The sequence below is a fragment of the Mustela erminea genome, chromosome 12, assembly GCF_009829155.1.
Source record: "Mustela erminea isolate mMusErm1 chromosome 12, mMusErm1.Pri, whole genome shotgun sequence".
Classification (NCBI taxonomy): domain Eukaryota; kingdom Metazoa; phylum Chordata; class Mammalia; order Carnivora; family Mustelidae; genus Mustela; species Mustela erminea.
Window position 1 is genome coordinate 38,495,278 of NC_045625.1, and position 21,838 is coordinate 38,517,115.

Sequence of the window (21,838 nt, forward strand, 5' to 3'; positions counted from 1 at the left end):
TGTTATGATAATGAATTCTCCGAGGATTTGCCTTCAGAGTTAATCTAAAATTTGATAAATAATGAACAGCAATATAATTATGTAAATATCAGTCACAATTAGAGTTTCATATTATGATTGGACTCAGAGACAAAAAAATATAATTATAAGCTACAAAACCTGTGCAGCTCAAAGAAGCAGCTTAAATTATAGTCAACTGTACTCTTATAGTTTAATTTGGTTTGTTTTCTATTTGGATCATTCCTTTCTATTATAGATTTTTTTTTTCTGAAGTATTTGTCTTTATTTTCTCATTATCACTTAAAAAAGACCTTTTTTTTTTTTTCATCACATCACTAATTTTTAAGCCAGAATTTCTTAACTTCCTTGTTGGATATAAGTATTTAAAATATTCCCAAATTTTCACATAGAGATATACAATTGCATTCTCCTAAAACCAGCCTATGAAATTGTTTTTCCTTTCCCACCCTAGCACTTGATAATTTTTTCTCCATTTTTGCCTATTTATATATGTAAAAATTTTCTGAAATTGGATTGATTTGATTATCAAAAATTGTAAACATTTTTATTATTTTAAAATGTTTTTCTTATATGATTTATATGTTGTCAGCCTTTGTGCATTTTGTTATTAAGATAACCTTCTTCAACCTTCTATTTTTATAAGTCCTTTATTTTGGTTTTGATATGGAAACACTGCCGTTTTATTTCAAATCTTTTCTCAGTTTGCTCTTCATCTTCTGTATTAGTAGTAGATTTGTCTTACTGCATTATATTTGTTATTTTTGTTTTTATGCGATAATTTTAGGTAGAAGCTGGTCAAATCAACAAATATTCCCTGTAGGATTCCTGTCTTGATATCATTCTAGTTGCACTTGAAAGCTAACTCTATCAGGTCATGTACTGATATTAAGTGATTTATCACACAGATATCCACTGGGCTTCAATTATACACTAAGCAATGTTTTAGATACAGAAAACAAGTATAAACCAATGTGGCCATTGCTCTCATGAAGCATATATTCAAAAATTTCACAATATATTCAATATTTTCACTTATTCAAAGATGTCAGGTTTGTTTATGAACACCTGCCTTTCTAGGTAATTTAAACAGGTCCTTGAGTTGAGATTTATGATCATTATGCAAATGGACACAATATTATTCTCCAGCTCTCACCTATCCTCCTGTTAGCTCTCTTGATCCACAGTTATGAGTATTAAATAGTCCTGCAAACACTTTCTTAGGGCAGGTAGGTGTCAGAATTGTAAAAGAAAATAGGTGTATCTTCATTTTCCTTCTCCTTAGTTAAAAAAAAAAAGTGCAGAAATATGTACATATCCTTGTAATAGTACAACACTGTTTTATTACCTCTTCCCTAAAATTAAATAATTGGCCAAGTTATGGTATACATGCTTTGTATTCCTTTGCTTTACTCTAAGAAGTTACATTTTAATGAAAAAGAATGCCTTATATCTTAATTAGGAAATTTATAGCTAATAATTTTTGCTTTTTGTGTGTTCTTTGGTTTGTCTGAGATTCCAATTCCTTAGATACATCAGGAAGTACATTATGTGAGTATTTCCAAAATATGATTGGCAGATTAACATAGAAAGGGAACAAACGGGTTTCAGAGTCAGGTATTTAGGTAAGTTTTGTCTGAGGTCTCCACTACTCACTTAGTAAACTGATTTTCTTAATGTGTTTGCCTATAAAGTAGAGATAATAGTAATAACAACCTCATCAATATTTTGTGAAGTCTAAATAAGAAAAAGCATTAAATATTTAGGCCAAAGCCTAGAGATAGATACCAAAGCATAAATACTTGCAATTCATTATTATTATTATTATTAATCCTTACTTTTAGTACCTGTATCATTGCGAGGTAGATGACATTATTATACATCATGGTTAACTCCAAACTCTTCATAAGTATAATATCCAGGAAAAAGGCATTCTATGGCTCTGATATATGATTTCACTAATTTAAAAAACAAATGTTTTCTAGGACAAAAAAAATAAGAGAAATGCACCACCAGTTTTTTCTGCCTATCTGCATATATTATTAAAACTCATTGTTCCTGTGGATATTTATCACAAGCCCAAAATAATGTAAATATTTCACCACTACAAACACATGATTATTTCTTTACTCTAGAATGTATTTAATGACATGGTGGCTTAGTCTTATTGACTAATAATAAGTTTTCCTTTCAGTGTTTTTCATAGACCTAAACAAAATACAAATGCTTTCCTTCTAATAAATATTTTTGATTAGTAAATTTTAGCAAAGACAAAGAAGTTACTGAACCACTCTACAGAGTAATTGTCTTAATTTTCTTATTTATGCTTTCACAGATTACTTAGTGCTTTCCTTGATTGCTAATTTTATATTACATAAAGTGAAAGATAATGCCTCAAACAAAACATTTCAGTGTAATTGGCACTAACCATGGCAAAAATATAGTCTGTGATGATAGCCAGGATCATGTCAAGAGAGGTTGTAATTTTATTTTATTTTTAAGATTTTATTTATTTATTTGACAGAAAGAAGGAGAGCACCTGAGCCTGCACACAAGCAGTGGGGGGAGTGGGGGAGGAAGGGCAGAAGGAATGGGAGAAGCAGGCTCCCTGCTGAGCAGGGAGCCTGGGGTCATGACCTAGCCAAAGGCCGATGCTTAACCAACTGATCGCCCAGATGCCGGAGAGATTCTAATTTTATTTAATTTATTTATTTTTTAAAATAGTTTATTTATTTATTTGACAGACAGAGATCACAAGTAGGCAGAGAGGCAGGCAGAGAGAGAGAAAGGAGGAAGCAGGCTCCCCGCAGAGCAGAGAGCCCGATGTAGGGCTCGATCCCAGGACCCTGGGATCATGACCTGAGCCGAAGGCAGAGGCTTTAACCCACTGAGCCACCCAGGTGCCCCGAGATTCTAATTTTAAAGACAAAATTGAATGAGTTCAGAACCAAAAAGCTTGTGAGCTTTTTTGTTTCTTTAAATCTATAAATTACTTGTGTCCCAAAATACTGAGATGATTAAAACAACTAAAAGTCGTACTAAATCAGTAATTTCATCTATGAACTACTATTTATAAAATTGAATGTTTGAATTGAAGACAATTTGTTGATTGAGGAAACATTTTTATGTTGAGCAATATAGTATGTGTTATACAAACAAGCAAACTTGACTTGAAATTTAACCTGTGTCAAATACCAACAACCTCTCTATGGAGGTGATATCCTGGGCCGTCCTGTGAGCCGAGCAAAATTTTTTTTTTTTTTTTTTTTGAGAGAGGACTTTGGAATACTTGAGTTTTGATGATTAATTATTTGAGACTGAATCATGAAACGTTGAAGAGATAATTTTTGCTGTAGAAATTTTAAGACTATTTGCCTTCAGTCATGTACCTTTCTGGAAGGATTATGGCACTTGGAAGGAAAGACTATGGGCAGACATAATGAGCAAATTCCTGTTACATCTGTAACTTCAGCAGAAATAATATTTAAGACTAAAAGGCAATCAAGGAAATGAACAACCAAATGAAACTCAGCATGTTGTGTTAGTTGAGGGGAAAGCATTCTTGCTACTATTTCTGCATAACAAATTACACCAAAGAGGGGCACCTGGGTGGCTCAGTGTGTTGAGCCTCTGCCTTTGGCTCAGGTCATGATCTCAGGGTCCTGGAATCAAGCCCCACCTCGGGCTCTCTGCTCAGGAGGGAGCCTGCTTCCTCCTCTCTCTCTGCCTGCCTCTCTGCCTACTTGTGATCTATCTCTCTCTCTGTCAAATAAATAAATAAAATCTTAGAAAAAATCTCAAATTATGCCAAAAAGAAGTGATGTATGGTAGTCATCGTTTATTTGTCCCAGATTCTGTGAATCAGGAATTTGGATAGGGCACAATGGGGATAGTCTGTTTCTTCTCTTTAATGCCTGGGGTCTCAACGTTTAGAGGCTGGATCACCCAAAGGCTTATTCACTCACCTGGGCAGTTCCAAGTTTAGGATGATCGGAAGAGTAAGACTGCCAACCTGCAAGTCTACACATGGCCTTTCCATATGTCTTGGCTTCCTTATAGTATGGCGCTCTAGGTAGTCACACTTTTTACGTGGTGGCTTGGAGCATCCGGTATGAGTATTCCAGGGAACAAAACAAAAACCACAACACATGTTTTGACACATATTGGAGGTCACACAGTCGTTTCCTCTGTGCTTATGATTGATCAAAGCAGTCACAAGCCTTCCTAGATTCAAGTAGAGGGGGACACAAGTAGCACTTTCAATAAGAGGCGTGGCAAAGGTGTATAGAAGAGGATGTGGGCTGGGAGATATTGCTGGGCATCTATATATTCATTCATTCATTTATTTAAGATTTTATTTAATTTCAGGTTTTTTGTGTTTCAAAGATTTTTTTTTAAAATTCAAGCTAGTTAACATATAATGAATGTATTATTAGTGTCCAGGTAGAGTTTAGTGATTCATCAGTTGCATATAGTGCTCATTATATCATGTGCCCTCCTTAGTGCCCATTGCCCAGTTACGCAAACCTCTACCCACTTCCCCTCCAGCAACCCTCAATTTGTTCCCTATAGTTAAGATAAAAACAAACCAGCAGAGACTTATTTTTTCTTTCCCTTCCCCTGTGTTCATCAGTTTTGTTTCTTAAATTCCACATACGTTGTGAAATCAAATGGTACTTGTCTTTCTCTGGTTGACCTATTTCACTCAGCATACTATCCTCAGGTTCCATCCACGTTGTTGCAAATGGCAAGATTTCATTTTTTGATGGTCTGAATAGTATTCCACTCAATGTATATACCACATCTTCTTTATCCATTCATCTGTCAGCAGACATCTGGGCTTTCTCCATATTTTGGTTGTTGTAGACATTGCTGCTGTAAACATTAGGGTGCATGTGCCCCTTTAACTCAGCATTTTTGCATCCTTTGGATAAACACCTCGTTGTACAATTGAAGGGTAGTTCTCCTTTTAACTTTTTTAGGACTCTCCAGGCAGACTATTTTCAGGAGTGGCTACACCAGCTTGCATTCCCACCAATAGTGCCAAAGGATTCCCCTTTCACCACATCCTTGCCCAAAACTGTTATTTCCTGAGTTGTTATTTTTGTCCTTTGGACCAGTGTGAGGTGGTTTCCTTTTGTGGTTTTGACTTGTATTTCCCTGATGATGTTGAACATTTTTTCATAGGTCTTTTAGCTATCTGTGTGTCTTTGGAGAAATGTATATTCATGTCTTCTGCCCTTTTTTTAAAAAAAAAAAATATATTTATTTGACAGAGAGAGAGATCACAAGTAGGCAGAAAGGCAGGCAGAGAGGGGGGAAAAGCAGGCTCCCCACTGAGAAGGGAGCCCCATGTGGGGCTTGATCCCAGGACCCTGAGATCATGACCTGAGCTGAAAGCAGAGGCTTAACCCACTGAGCCACCCAGGTGCTGGATTTTTTGTTTTTTTTTTTTTCAGTGTTGACTGGATTTTTTTTTTTTTTTTCTTGACTGGATTTTTTGTTTCTTGACTGGATTTTTTGGTTTTTTTTTTCAGTGTTGAGTTTGATAAGTACTTTATAGATTTTGGATACTAGCCCTTTACCTGATACACAATTTGCAAATATCTTCTGGCATTTTGTGGTTGGATTTTAGTTGTGTTGAATGCTTCCTTTGCTGTGCAGAAGCTTTTTATCTTGACGAAGTCCCAATAGTTCATTTTTGCTTTTCTTTCTCTTGCCTTTGGAGACGTGTCTAGCCAGACGTTGCTACAGCTGAGGTCAAAGAGGTTGCTGCCTGTGTTTGCCTCTAGGATTTTGACGGATTCCTGTCTGACGTTTAGGTCGTTTATCCATTTTGAGTTTATTTTTGTGTATGGTGTAAGAAAGTGATCCAGTTTCATTCTTCTGCCTGCTGCTGTCCAAGTTTTATTGTTGGGGCATCTTTAAAATACCTTTATGTTTTAGAAAGCTTTATACATTCAAAACTACTGAATTTTTGTTCTTGGTCCTAGAACAAAAGATTTCAGTCACATTTAGCTTAAACAGAACATTATAATAAATTAAATTATCTATATACATACACATATCTTACTATATTACTATGTAATTCATATGTATTAATATTAAATATATATTCCTATATATTATATATAAAGTTATATGTTATTATATTAATATATATTAAATATTATATACTCAAGTGTAAATAACAGAAAGGACCTATAATGCTTTCACACATAGTTTTGGCAGTGTTCTTAATCTAAATATAAATGAATATACACTGTTGCTCTTTATCTATTAGGAGTGAAGATGTTTAGTTCAGTCAGGATGATGCTGAGTTCATGCTTTGATGCATTCCCTTTGCTACAAATATATAACAATGATAGATAAAATATAAAAAAGATAATAGCCATAAACTGACTCATTTGCAAAAGCAAATCATCTTGGCACATCAGTTTAATATTTCAAATACTTAAAGACTATGGGAAATTTCTCAACTTTCAGGGAGGAAAAAGTAGAAAAAAATACTTTTCACTTCATCTTATTAAATTCTTTGTTTGTTTTGGAGGGGGATGAATAGTAGACATTCATATTTTAACCTTTTTTATCTTTTTAGGGGTTTTTAAGATGTAAACTGAATAAGAATTTACCCTCTCACTAGCATGTATTTAGGATCCCAGAAACAAAATGAAAGAATAGGCCATAATATTCTGAGGTATTTTCAGAAAATCTCCTTAGCAAAGTTGTGTGGTTTGTTCTTTTCGACAAAGATAGACCCTGCTGTAAATTTTGTTGCTTTTCCTAAATTGTTTTATTCATAGCACTTAATGTAGAGATTAAGACTTTCTTTCTCTATCCCTGAACCCAAGAGACATTTTAATTTTAATTGAAACTCTTAAAGCTCAATATTCTATTACATACTTTTAAATTCATCTTTACTCCGACTTCTGAAAATTGAAAATAATAGGGATGAATTTCAATAGGAGATTAGCAGAGTGGTATTTTTTCTTGTAGTAAGAAAATATTTTGGGCAAATTCAGATTATTAGTATTTAATGCTTTTTTGTCTCATTTGTCCCAGTATAATTTTCTTGGTAAGAATATATTTCAACACCTTGAATGTAAAACTGTTAACTTTATGGTTTTACTTAAGTTTTTGACATTTTAAAATAGTTTATTTCAGTTAGGATGGTGCTGTAAGTTCATGCTTTGATGTATCTTTCTTTGCTACAAAGATATAACAATGATAGATAAAATACAAGAGAGAAACAACTATAAATGGAGTAATTTGCAAAAGCAAATCATCTCGGTCTAAACTATCCAAGGCACAGCGATTTGAAAATTTAAGCACTCCAGACTATGTTTCTCAACTTCCAGGGAGGAAATAAAGGAGGCTACATACAGAGGAACATGAATCAGAGTAACTTTGTCCTTCCCAGTAACAACACCAGATCAGATGTGTTCAGGGTGGTGTGGCCTTAGACAAGAAGGTATCTAGGTAGTGTAGGTTTCAAAGTTCTGTGGGAAATTTCTCACTACAATTATATACCTAGTCAAAATGTCAATGAAATCAACAGGCAGAATGAAGCCATGAATGTCTTCTCTAGAAGACATTATTCACCAAAAAAGGGAAAGAGGAATACATACAGTTTAGGAAACAACATCTACCATGTGGGAAAGAAGTCAGAGACTCCCCAAAATGATCAGAAAGGGTGGGAATAGCATGATCATCATGTGTTCAGATTAGAGGAACTAATTATAATTGAATCAAGTGAAAAAACTTCTGGAATAGACCCCAGCCAGTCAAACTGATAGAATACTTAATGAATTACAGTCTCTCGACGGGAAGAGACCTTGGTGGGAGCCACCTGGGTGGCTCAATTGGATAAGTGACTGCCTTCGGCTCAGGTCATAATCCTGGAGTCCCAGGACTGAGTCCCACTTCCGGCTCCCTCCTCAGCAAGGAGTCTGCTTCTCCCTCTGCCACTCTCCCTTCTCGTGTTCTCTCTCTCTCTATCTGTCTCTCTCAAATAAATAAATAAAATCTTAAAAAAAAAAAGAAGGGAAAGTAAGATGACTAAAAAATATCACAACAAAGAAAAGGGGGGTAGGAGCAGTGATTAATTTTTCTGCAGGGAGGAAAAGTAGCCATAGTTCACTAAGTTACAAAAAGCACTCGCATGTCATAATCATATAAACACTCAAAACTGATGAGACTGAAACTCTATATGGGAAGTTAACAAGGAAAGGAGAACCAATTCTCTATTGCTGTAATAAAGTAGCACAAATGTAGTGGCTTCAAACAATACCTCACATTAATTTATTACCTCGCATTTTTGGTGGGTCAGGAGTGCCAGCAGAGGCCGGCTGGATCCTTTGATTGGGGTTTCACAAAGCTCCTTCAAGGTGCTGGCCAGGCTGCATGGTCATGTGAGGAAAGACCCGCTTCCAAGCTCCCTCAGGGACTTGGAAGAGATCATTGGCTAATACCTGTAGAAGTCATGGCAGCTTCCTTCCAAGTCAGTAAGAGAGCCTCTCTGACCTGCTCAAGTGCCTGCTTCCCTCTTTTAAAGGATTTTATCCAATTAAGTTAAGCCTACCCAGGATATTCTTTCCTTTGATAACCTCAAAGTCAACTGATTTGGGGCCTTAATCACATCAGTACAATTTCTTCACCTTTGCATCTTCTGTGGGTTAGAAGCAAGTCACAGGTTCTGCCTGCACTCGGGAGAGAGATTATATAGGGTTAAGACTTATAGAGGGTCAGCACAAAAGGGTATGTGTTTGTGTGTGATGAAGGCAAAGGGAAAAGGGAAGAATGAAAGCTAAATTCTCACCCTTTGTAGTGACAAGTCAGTACTGGTAATACTTAAAGCTGGAAAAATCAAGGGACATCTGGCTGGGCTGAGTTCGTAGATCTTATGATTCTTGATCTTAGGGTTGAGTGCAGAGCCTATTTTAAAAAAAAAGGAGAAATCAGCAACATTAAGAGATGTAGAGGTAAATCCTAAAATATCTGCTAAAAGAGGGGGAAGATTGCTTTCTTTGAAAAGAAGGGTATGCTAGGGCAGTGATGGCAACTGCTACTTTTCACAGGAAACTTTGTATAATCATAAGACTCTTTTAAACTAAGTGACTGCATAAATTTGATAAAAATAAAAACATTAAGGGAAGAGAGTAAGAATCTTTTCAAGAATTCAAGAAAGACTGAAGTTCTTAGGGAAAAGAGCACATTTTAAGTTACAGGCAGAATAAATAAATATAAATGTTCAACAAGACAGATTTTAATGGAGTTGTAGAATATTTCTTAAAGTACAGAGGTTTCTTATATGGATTAAGATAAAAAATATGAAAAATGCTTAGAACATGAAAGTAGACAATAATACCAAGAATGAAGAAAAAGAAACCTTTAAAGTTATCACACAGAAAAGGCAGTTATCTACAAAGAAATGACAATTAGGACAGATGTCTTAATGAAATAAATGTGAAAAGAAAATGGGGAATCATAATATACATGATTAAAAATTGTTGATCTCTCATTTTATACTTAAATAAACTTGAATTCAAGAATTAAGTTAAATTGGGTGCCTGGGTGGCTCTTTTAGCTAAGCATCTGCCTTCAGCTCAGGTCATGACCCCGGGGTCCTAGATGAAGTCCTCCATCGTGCTCCGTACTCAGTGGGGAATCTGCTTCTCTCTATCCCTCTGCCCCTCCCTCCAACTCATCCACATGCTCGCTCGCGCTCTCTCTCTGTAATAAATAAAAATTTTTTAAAAAAAAAGTTAAAATAGAGACATTTCTAGCTATCTGATGATTAAGCACTTAAAGAAAGGACTTTTCACTAGCAGAAATAATGGACACAGGAGAAATATGGGAAATGTGTAAACTCAAAAATTCATTTAAAAAATGTCAGTTATTTACTGTAGCTGTTAATTACAATAACCTTGGGAACTTAAAAATGGTAGAACTAAAATCCAGACCAGAATAAATTATATTGGCATGAAATGCTCAACAAGTAAAGTATGTTAAATCTTGTGTTTTGTTTGAGGAAGGGACAGAAATTAGAAACCTATACTTGGTTAACCTATAGGTAATTATTATTTTAAAAAATATTTTATTTATTTATTTGACACAGAGAGATCACAAGTAGGCAGAGAGGCAGGCAGAGAGAGGGAGAGAGAGAGAGAGAGGGGAGGAAGCAGGCTCCCTGCTGAGCAGAGAGCCCAAAGCGGGACTCGATCTCAGGACTCCGAGATCATGACCTGAGTGGAAGGTGGAGGCTTAACCCACTGAGTCACCCAAGTGCCCCTAGATAATTATTTATATTAAAAATTAATAGTAATTAAATAAAGCTATATACAACTATATTTTAGATTTTCAGTCCTTGTTCAGCTTGTAACTAAAAGTGGGAACCCTTGTACTAGTCTCTATTTCTCTCTATCTCCACACCTGCCAACTCCCAGCCCCTGGCAACCACTTTTCTATTCTGCTTCCATGGATTCTACTTTTTAAAAAAAGATTTATTTATTTATTTATTTATTTGAAAGAGAGAGAGAGAAATCACAAGTAGGCAGAGAGGCCGGCAGAGAGAGAGGGAGAAAGAGACTCCCCACTGAGCAGAGGGCCCAATGTGGGGCTCGATCCCACGACCCTGGGATGACCTGAGCTGAAGGCAGAGGTTTTAACCCACTGAGTCACCCAGGCACGCATTCTTTTTTTTTTTTAATAAAGACTCTACATACAAGTGATACCATGCTGTATCTGTCTTTCTTTATCTGGTTTATTTTACTTAGTGTAATACCCTCCAGGTTCATCAATGCTATTGCATATGACAGATTTCCTCATCTTTATAAACTGAATAATATATATATAAAATATATTGTATATATCCTATATATTCTATATTATATAATATAGAATACATTATAGATATAATATATAATATCCAGAATAATAATATATATATATATGTGTGTGTGTGTGTGTGTGTGTGTGTGTGTGTATGTGTGTGTGTGTAATTTTTTCTTCTGTTCCATTCTTCCAGCAGTGGACACTGCTATTGTCCACTGATGTTGTTTCCATCCTTTGGCTATTGTAAATAATGCTGCTATGAACTGGGAGAATGGGTATCTTTTTGAGATACTGGTTTCATTTCCTTTGGATATATAAAAATGGGATCATATAGTAGTTTTATTCTTAATTGCTAAGGAACTAACATAGTGTTTTCCATAAACTGACTATATCAGTTTACAATCCCACCAACAGTGCGCCAGGTTTCCTTTCCACCACATCCTTGCCAGCATTTGTTATCCTACTATGTCTTTTTGACAAGTGTCATCCTCTAACAAGTATGAAGTTGTATACCATTGTGGTTTTGATTTGCAATTCCCCAATGATTAGTGATGTTGAACACCTTTTCAAGTACTTGTTGGCCATTTTTATGTCTTCTTTGGAAAAAAAGTACTTCGCCTATTTTTGAATAAGAGTATTTGTTTTTTGCTATGGAGTTGTAGGGTTCCATGAAACAATTTTTTAGATTAATTTATTTGAGAGAGAGGAAGAGAGTGAGTGGGAAGGGGAGGTGCAGAGAGAGTCTTAAGCAGACTCTGTGCTGAGTGATGTTGGGCTCGATCTCATGATCTTGAATTCACACCCTGAGCCAAAACCAAGCCAGATGTTTAACTGACTGCATCATCCATGTGCTCCTCCATGAAACATAGATTGAGACTTTCAGGTGATCGATCCAGTAGAGTCTTTGTTTTTTTTTTTGTTTGTTTGTTTGTTTTGCTTTTGTTGTTGTTGTTGTTTGTTTAGGATGGTCTTCTTAGATTAAGGAACACTTTCAGATTGGTGTGGATCAGTTGTCCATCTAGAAAGCCTAAAATAATTGATATGATCAAACATTTTGGAGAGAATTGTCCCAAACTCTGCTGCCAGTCTCAGTATGTAGCCCAAGTTCACAACTGAATGTAAAGAATGGAGTAATGTAAATCCTGGACGCATCTGTCTCTGTCAATGATAGTCTTGCTTTCTCTGATATTTCTCTATCACAATATATTTAAAAAGTTATTTGCATTATCGTGGCACTTTAGAGTCGATTCTGCATGAAGAAAGAACTGTGATTGTAGTCTAGAGATACAGGAGCTTTGCTTATTTTTAGCGTTCTTCAGAAATTGAAATAAAATCCATGTTTTGAACCACCTTTAAAAAGCTTTTGTTTTTTTGTTAATGGGGTTACATTTAAGATTGCTTTATTAAATTTATGATTTTTTATTTCCATAGAAAATAGGAGATCTTCCTCTAGATATGGCATCTTGTTAAGCTCAGTAAATTCAAATAGTTTTGTGGTATCTTCTCCCTGTCAGCTACCAAAATCCTTAGAAAATGCAATTATGTAAATAGAGATATATGTCCAGTATGTTCCTCTTCCCACCTATATCTATATATGTGTGTTTATGAGTCAATAAAAAAACTGAAAAACTAAGAATGCCTTTGGTTGTTACAAAGCTACGAGAAATTTTTGGAATATGAAACACATGTGAAGTCATTTGAAGAAGGAAACAGCTGTCATGATGTAGCAAGAGGAAGGCTGGCTCAAAATGTGGAAGCAAATTGCAATGTGCTCCAAATGTGGAAATGGCAGAAATGCGGCCCAGTTGCCTTTGGCTGCTGTAGGACCATCAGGTGGATCAAAGCCTCCTCCAAGCCTCTCTCCGTTGGCTCAAGGGGTAAAGAGCAGAGATAGCTGCTATTAGGCAGGCTACTGAGTGTGGAGATTTGGATAGGAAGAGGAAGTCGGAGAGCCTCAAGTGATTGGTACCAGCAGGGGGAAGTGGGAGCACCAGGCCAGAAGTCCAGGAAGAGGCAAACACCAGGCAGTCGCACAACCTCATCGGGCTGAGCTGGCTGGAGACTCGAGTTTCCCTGAGTGACAAGCCAACTCTAAAACGTAAGAAACTCCCAAGACGAAATGGCTTTCTCGGAGCTGACTTGAGGACACACATAGTGCTGAACCATTACTCTGAAACTGAAAATGTCCCAGTGTTGCAAAAAGGACTTTTGGGAAGTTGCAATGGCTAGCTTGAGGTCCTCCAGAGATGCGTGAATGCTGTTTGTCATGCCTTTACTTGGCTACTATTCAGTGAAGCTTGTTGTTGGGTGAGATCTAAGATGTGATTCCTCCTTCACAGTGTAGATCTTGAATCACTTGAGCATTGGCTGTGTGTCAGACTCAGTACATGTGTCCTCTCTTTGAAACAGGACAAGAGCTCCCTCGTGCCCGATGGGGAATTGGGGACATACAGCTAGTAAGGGTAGAGCTGGGACACAAAACAGGCATTCTTAGCCTCAAACTGCTGCATTAAGTGCTTAAAAGAGGGGCAGGGTGAATATCAGATAGCCCCAAAAGGAAGAAAGTTGGGAAGTTTTTTGAGATGATGCTGATTTTTCTGTGCCAGGAGTTAGTGAGATGAGGTGGGAGAAGGCTTAGGCAGTTTGGAGTACTGAAAGCCACCCTAGGAAGCAAGAACAGTGGGGTGGTAAGTTGCGTTGAGTACCAATGAACATTTAGACTCTAAATAGATTTTCTTTATTCAGTTGTTTATTTTTTTATAAGGTATTTTTCCTCAGCATTCCAAGATTCATTGTTTATGCACCACACCCAGTGCTTCATGCAATATGTGCGCTTCTTAATACCCACCACCAGGCTCACCCATCCCCTTACTCCCTCCCCTCCAAAACCCTCAGTTTGTTTCTCAGTCCAGTCTCTCATGGTTCATCTCCCCTCTCGGATTTACCCCAATTCACTTTTCCTTTCCTTCTCTTAATGTCCTCCATGTTATTCCCTATGCTCTACAAGTAAGTGAAACCATATGATAATTGACTTTCTCTGCTTGACTCATTTCACTCAGCATAATCCCTTCCAGTCCCATCCATGTTGATACAAAAGTTGGGTATTCATCCTTTCTGATGGAGGCATAATACTCCATAGTGTATATGGACCACATCTTCTTTATCCATTATCAGATTCAAGTTAATACATCTCAAATGTATTCTAGCTAGGAAAACCTTGATTATTTGATCACCTAAACATTTTCATGCATACATTACATAGGAAGATTGTGATTTATTTGGTTCTCATGAGAATCTCAAGTTTTATGTGCTCTAATATATTCACGTGTGTGTGTGACCCTGAGTTGACTGAAACATTTTTTTAATCTGTGGTGTTTCTCAGTTAATTGATGTATATATTCAATCTGTGGTGTTTCTCAGTTAATTGATGTATATATTGATAGGTAGTCTGATCTTGACTAGAGCTGGATGTTTTCTTTTTTTCACATTGCAGATTCATTTAGGGTTTTATGTTTCCTTTTGGTAATTCAGAAATGTACAGGGTGTTCTGTTTCTCCACTTTCAGGGCCAAAGGAGCTCTACTTAGAGATCAAAAAGCGGACTACACTGATAAATAGGTGGAGAGGAGTTAGGAAATCAAGAACTAATACGGATTTATTGGAAACACAAATAAATATAAACCCAGTTACTTTTAGGAACCAGTGTTTGATTACTTTGATAAGGAGCACCAAATTGTATACATTTTTTCTATAATCAGAAGTCCCCTGGATAGTTTTGTTGTAGTAATTAGCAGGTATATTTAAAACATAAAATTACTCACAGTATCTAATTTAAGCACATTTTATTTTTGAAGGCAGTTATATTTTTAAACAGATAAATTTTCAACATGAGATATTATACACTGAAATATTTTACTCTTCTATCCCAATGTTATTTGAGGACATCTAATCTCTCTTTGTGTGTTTTTTATTATCGTGCAGATGGGGAAAGCAAAACAGAAGGGATTCTGCTTTAGCTTAAATACCATGTTTAGGTCATCATCACTCTTACTCATGTTTTTAAATTGAAGTAACTTTAATTTATTTAAGCAGCATTTATAATATAACATTTTGAAGGTAAACAAATACCATGATCATTTTCCAAAGGGGAGACTAATCAGTTTGCTAAATAGAGACAGACCAACATGTCAGTCACTGTAACTTGTTTTGTACTTTGCTGCTGATAGAGTGTAAGTCCCCACGGCATATGATAATGTTTGAAGTGTGAGAATACAGTTTTTCCCATTAATTCTCCTCTATATCACCACCCACATCAGATATGCTTTCCTGCAGTTTACTGTTGGCGGTATGCTCAGAATTTAAATTGCTAAGGGCCTGTTCTCCTTCCTGAGGATATTACAAATCTCACCACTACTAATTGAAATTGTATGGTGAGGGCAAGCTTTCCTTCTCCTGCTACTGTGCGTTTCAATATCTGACTCTTAGGGATAAATAGGCTGCAGTGTTTCACGCGTTGCCTGCCTTCCCAGGTCATCACAGATGCGAGGTAGAGGGAAGGATGCATGGTTTGTTTGTTAAAGTGTGGCTATAAAACCAGTTAAAAATGGAACACCCTGCTGCACTCACAGGATTTCAAATATCTTATGATAGGAAAATTCTTAGGAAAAGGAAGGTGAGATCGTTTTTTGGTTTTATTCACTTGAGAAACAAATATTTATTAAGCATCTCTTTGGATCAGCCCTGATCTAGACATGGAGAACAACAAACCCTATCTTCATGGAGCTCACATTAAACTAAATATATTAGATGTTGAAGTGACATCTCATATAAAATACAAGAGAAGGTAGAAAGAGGATAGAAAATGGAATTTTTCCGTGGAGAAAAGTGAGTCAGGACTTGATGTGAGGGCTGGCGGAGCATTAGCCAGATGGCCAGGAACGATGTTGCCGAGAGGGTGACGTCCGAGTACATCCTGGAGTGAGTCACGTGGAATTACCGGAGGAAGGAAGCTCAAGCCGACAGCAGTAAATTGTAATGGCCCGAAGCAGATGTGTGCCTGGGAGGCTCAAGAAACCATAAGGAGAGTGGTGTCGCTCTAGAAAATTGCATAAAGGAATAAGAGATGAGGTCATTAAAATGGAAGAGCTTTGGATGGGGGGCCTTGTAGACTTTTAAGGTGCTACAGAAAATTGCTGAGAGCTTGGAGCAGGCATCCAACAACGTCTGGCTTGTTTTCACACAACTTTACTGCCTGGGGGCTGGGGAAAAAAAAAAAAGTCAAGAAGAAGGGAGAATAGTGGTAGACATCACTCTCTAGTCTTCTCTTGCTGCCATGTGCCTCACAGGGCTAACCTGAATGGCTTATATTAACCACTAATCAGCTTCTTTGACTCTAGCTTGCATTGGGTTCAATTAATTAGAGACACTCAGGGGGAGAGCGGGAGAAGGACAAGACTTCACTATTACCCTCCTCTCCCGCTGTTTCAGGTCCCTGTTGGTTGTGTCCACCCACCAGGGCCACAGTTCCTGCCAGTGCCTCTCTCCATGTTGCCGCTTCTCTGATTTCCTGTACCTACTATTGGCCTTTGTAGATAGTACCTTGACTAAATCCTCCTTAATAATTCACACTTGTTTTCAGTTTTCTGCCTGGAATTGCCTCATGTATCAGATAGGAGGCCATGCTGTATTCCAGGAGATATGACAATGACGTGATCCAGGTTGATGGCAGTGGATGTGGTGAGAAGTCTTTGAATTATGGACATTTTCAAGTTGGAGCCAGTTCAGTTTACTACTGAACGCAATGTGCAGTGAGGTGTAAAAAATTCTAGAAGATGCCTACATTTGTGGCCTGAGAAACTGGAATAATGGTGTTGCTTTCAAGTATACATACTCCCTTGAAGTTCAGGGAAGAGAGCTAACCTAGAGATAGAAAACTGGAAGTTATTTGTGTAGAGCTGGGTTTTGCGCCTTACTGTAGGGTAAGATCACTAAGGGATTAAGTCTAGACAGAGAAGAATTGAGTCTGTTCTCTTTTCTGTCTAGACTCAAAGTCTGAATCCTAGAGCAGCCTGATACTTAGAGATTCAGTAAATGAGGTATCTGAAATGGAAAGTGAGAAGGAATTATGCAAGAGGTGAAAAGTATTCCAAAAGACTGATATTCCCGAATCCAAGCCAAGAATCTCTAGGTTAAGAATGGATATAGACTGCTCTGTAAGGTTCTGATAAACTAATGCTGGCTTCCAGAGTAAATTACTACATTTTAAATAGACACACATATATATACAGAAATTTTTCACACATGGATTAAAGATATCTCAAAGAGGCATATTAAAACTGTGTCCCACAAATAATAACGAAATTTCAGTAACGTGCATTTCAGCTGTCCTTGGTCACCTGGGACTCACTGTGACCCTCTTATAAGACTGCTTGTATTTATTTATTTATTTTAGCGATTTTATTCATTTATTTGACAGAGAGGTAGACAAAGAGAGAGGGAGAAGCAGGCTCCCTGCCAAGCAGAGAGCCTGATGTGGGGCTCAGTCCCAGGACCCTGAGATCATGACCTGAGCCGAAGACAGAGGCTTAACCCACTGAGCCACCGAGGCACCCCTAGACTGCTTGTATTTAGACACATACACATTTCACAGCTTAACATCCTATCCAGTGTCATCTACACTATTTCCCCTAAAGAATTTAAATGTCAGGAAAAAAACTTATTTAGAAGAAGTCGAGGTTTCTGCAACAGGGAAACAGTAGTCAAAGGAAATAAACTCAGTGACTCCACCAGGAAAAACTCATAGATTTATAAAACAAATAAACAAACAAACAAACAAAAAAACCAAACTCATGGATTTAATGGTGTGAGGGGGTAGGGTGCTGCCTATCATCTCATCCCAAATAATTAAAAAATGAGGAATAAGAAAGGCAGCTTGGAGCCCCACATGGGTTTGGGAAACATATTTACAGCTATTGCAATTAACTTAGAGAAGAATTTCAGGTAAGGATAACAACTGTAAATTGTTGTTCTTGGCTTTAAAATTCTTAACTCTCCATGTCATTAAAAATATTTATTTAAAAATAACTAGTGATTAATTTAGCTCATAAAAATATTCAATAAACTTATTTTCTTGAGTTTTAATTGATACATAAATTTTTCAGCTCATTGGAAATTCACTTTTTATGAAGTGATTCATTAATCATTGCAAACATGCTCATGTGTGTCACATTTCTGTAATTAAATTATTTTGCCAAATGAGCTATTGCTGTGTAAAAGATTGGCTTCAAAACCCAATTCAATGCTAGATTAGTGAAGTCTCTTCCTAAGGGACTTGAGTTAGAAAGCTAAGAGGGATCATGGAATGTATAAAAGGAAATTTATATTTACTGTATGATACTAATTTTAATAATCTACACACAAGTGCCAAAGTGACTAATCAAAAAATTGGTATTCACAGTTGTATGTAAAGGTTTTGATTCTGTTCATTTCAAGTGTTAAGGATGCAATTTTCTAGGACAACATTTTGATTGCATTTAATTTTGCTGTGAAATTTGAGAGAAGACCTGAGATTTTCTGATTATCCTCTTCATAATACTATCTCTGTTTATTATGTTCTAGATGGTATCCATTTCTGCATGGGATTATAGTTTCCACAAGCACACTGTAGATTTGGAAGATCCTTACCAACCAATTTGCTTTGGTTCTTTTCACATTAATCTTTTGCTAGCTTTTTCTTTTTTAGTCTCTTTCAAAAACATGTTTAGTATGCTTCCATTTACTTAAAAAAGTACAAGGATAATACAGATCACAGTTAAAATGGGTTGAAACACATCAGATATGTTAAAATCCATGAAGTCTTCATGATTTATTTAAGAAGCTCACTGTTTTGAATATAGGCAGATAAAGGAAAGGAATCCAGGATTTACTCTGCCTTGTATATTAGAATTGTACTTCTTAGTGACCAAAGAATTGATGAGGGGAAGTTTACTTTTATTTTTTTATTTTTTTATTTTTATTTATTTTTTTAAAAGATTTTATTTATTTATTTATTTATTTGACAGACAGAGATCACAAGTAGGTAGAGAGGCAGGCAGAGAGAGAGAGAGAGGAGGAAGCAGGCTCCCTGCTGAGCAGAGAGCCCGATGTGGGACTCGATCCCAGGACCCTGAGATCATGACCCGAGCTGAAGGCAGAGGCTTAACCCACTGAGCCACCCAGGCACCCGGAGGTTTACTTTTAAAAAGATTAGTGAAGCTAGACAGCGTTAAGACAATGGATCACAGATTATAGGCTGAGTGAAGTTACATATTAAATACATATTATCCTGTAGATTTTTGTCTAGTAGATAAGCAAATTGTTCCTGCCCAGTGGAAAAGGTAACCCCAAAGATAAAATGCTGACCAGTTTGGTATATGATCTCAAAAACCGATTCTAACATTCCTTTATTAAATTTATAATAAATTCCTAGCACCTCAGAATGTTCTTTGAACTACTTTTTTTTTTTTTTTTTTTTTAATGTGATGATAGCAGTCTTATATTTGAGGCTCAGGAAACAAACAACTGCATTCCAAAACAGCGAAATATGCAGGTCTAAAAAATGAATGAAGGTACTTTTTAAATTGCCATATTCACTCTGAAGTCTGTTCATCTCCATCAGCATCCCAAAGATGACACAGGTGACCTGCTCAGGTATAGAATGAAATGACAAGCATGCTGTACCACTGACATCACAGGACAGTTGCCTTCTGACCCTGGGCTCCAGCTGCACTTGCTCACAGGTTGTCATGCTCAGCCGGAAAGCAGTGGTCTAAGCAACCTCTAGATCATGCCCACACTGTGCTCCCAAAGCTGGGTCTATGACTGCCTCTGGTGGGGCAAGAGAAGCCATGGTGACAAACTCCAAGTTAGGATCTCCAGTTAGTTTTCGAGCAGGTCACAAGAAGGGCTTTTCAAGTTGTATTGACTTTTGGCAGAAATGTCATAGAATTTCTTTTGGTGGAAGGCAATAGATTTTGCCTTACCTTTCCTGTCCTTAATGTCTACTTTGTTGCCCCATTGCACAGTGGGGATGTTTTCACATACTTGTACTAGATCACTATGCCAGCTAGGCACATTCTTGTAAGTAATCCTTCATATTATAGCAAACATTATAGTGGCATACCGGGCTTGGATATCCTAACCATCTCTCAGCCCACCAAATTTCTCCTGACCAGCTGTAGCCCATACCAGGAACTTCATAAGTTCTTTGTTGGTATGGAACACAAGGGGATGGACCTCAACAATAAAGTGGTTACATCTTTTCAAATTCACCAATCAGATGACACTTCACAAATGTTGTTTTTTCAGGACCATCGCCAACCAATATAAGTTTCAACTGGACTTGGGGTTGCAGCCACTGTGCTCGTGCTTCTAGAAGTGTCTCTGGCCCATCTGACTGAGGCTGGACTGCTTTTTATATATGACATTTTCTCAGTAATGAATTGAGTAAAATCCTAGATGTGTGTTTATGTTAAATTTGCATGAAAGTCATGATTTTACCTTTTTGAAAAATACATCCAGCGGCAATAAGTAATAAAATTAGTAAATGAAGAAATGATACAATCAGTATTCTGAGTTGCTTTGCAACTCCTAATGAATTCATGGGTCTAAGCAGCAATCATCAATTGCTAACAACATCACCTACAAAAAAGAGACAGTTAGGTAATATGTACCTTGTGGTGGAAATATACCATATCTTCTATGAAGCAGTCCTGCCAGAAGTACTGAACCTGAATCTGAAGATACAGGTCAATGAGTGAATTAGGCTTCCAGAAAACTCGCATTGTGTTATTAATGATAATTAAAAAAAAAATACAACCCTTTTATTTTATCCTCTCTCTGTTCCTTTCAGTCTGAGCTAGTAGTGATCTGCTGGTGAACATTTTCAAGAACCCTGCCTTTCACTCATGCATATCTAGGAATTCACTTCATTAGCAAGAGGCCCCTCCTTCCGACATGTCTCTGGATATTCCCATCTCAAATGTGGCTTTTGCTCAGCTGGCTGAGGAGATCTGTGTGTGGCATGCATTATCTGTGGTGTGTCTGAGTACTCTGACCTACTGATTTTTCTCAGTTATTGGGGAAACTCTTCAGTGACACCCTCAGTTGTTTCTCTAGAGCATGATTTCCTGGCAGTGGTCTTGTAATTTCAGCATCTCTTGCAGTCTAAATAGGCTGAGGTTCCCAAAGTGTTAAGTCCTGATTCCTTGTAAACAATTCTTTGCTGAATTTCTTCCTTTCCTCTCCACTTTTCTAATGAGCAGCAAGGGAAACAAAACAAAACTATTCACACTTTCAACACTTGACTTGGAATCTTCTCCACTAAATACCTACATTTCTCTTTTAAAAGTTTTGCTTTTTATAGAACCACAGGCCACAGTTCGGCTAAGCTGCCTGCCACTCCATTACAAGGATTTTCTTTCCCAGACAATTGAGGGAAGTCTACAAGGAAGGAAAGAACAACACAAGCAGAAAAACTGACCCTTGAGGAAGCAGAATTAATCAAACACCCTCTCCTTTCCTCCTTATCCCCTTATAATGACCTATAAAAACTTAGAAATACATTGTATTCTACCCAGAGGATGAAATTCTATACCTGGGGGGGAAAAAGGAGCTGAAAGTTGCCAATAGTATATTCCTCATTTTCTCACCAGCAGCACCTTTAATGTCTGTACTGTTTTTATCAGCAGTTTGCTTATGATTTAGGGATACTTCAGAGTGATACATACCTTCTCTACCATGCTCCTCACCTCTTTCTGTGTCTTTACTAAGAAATCATTATTATCCATATTTCTACTAAAGGTCTGCTGAAGTCACTGTAGACTTTTTCTGTCATGCTCCTCAAAATTGTTCTGGCTTCTGCCACTGCCCCGTTCTAATTTGGATATTGTCAGAGTAGCACCCTACTCTCAGGACCAAAATCTGCAGGAGTTTTCTGTTGCTGTTTTGTC

The 21,838-nt window shown here is 37.1% G+C and overlaps 1 pseudogene; it reads right to left on the bottom strand.

Moving 5' to 3' along the window:
- Positions 1–19,656: 19,656 nt before the first annotated feature.
- Positions 19,657–21,614, bottom strand: LOC116569971 (annotated as a pseudogene).
- Between the last annotated feature and the right edge of the window lie 224 nt (positions 21,615–21,838).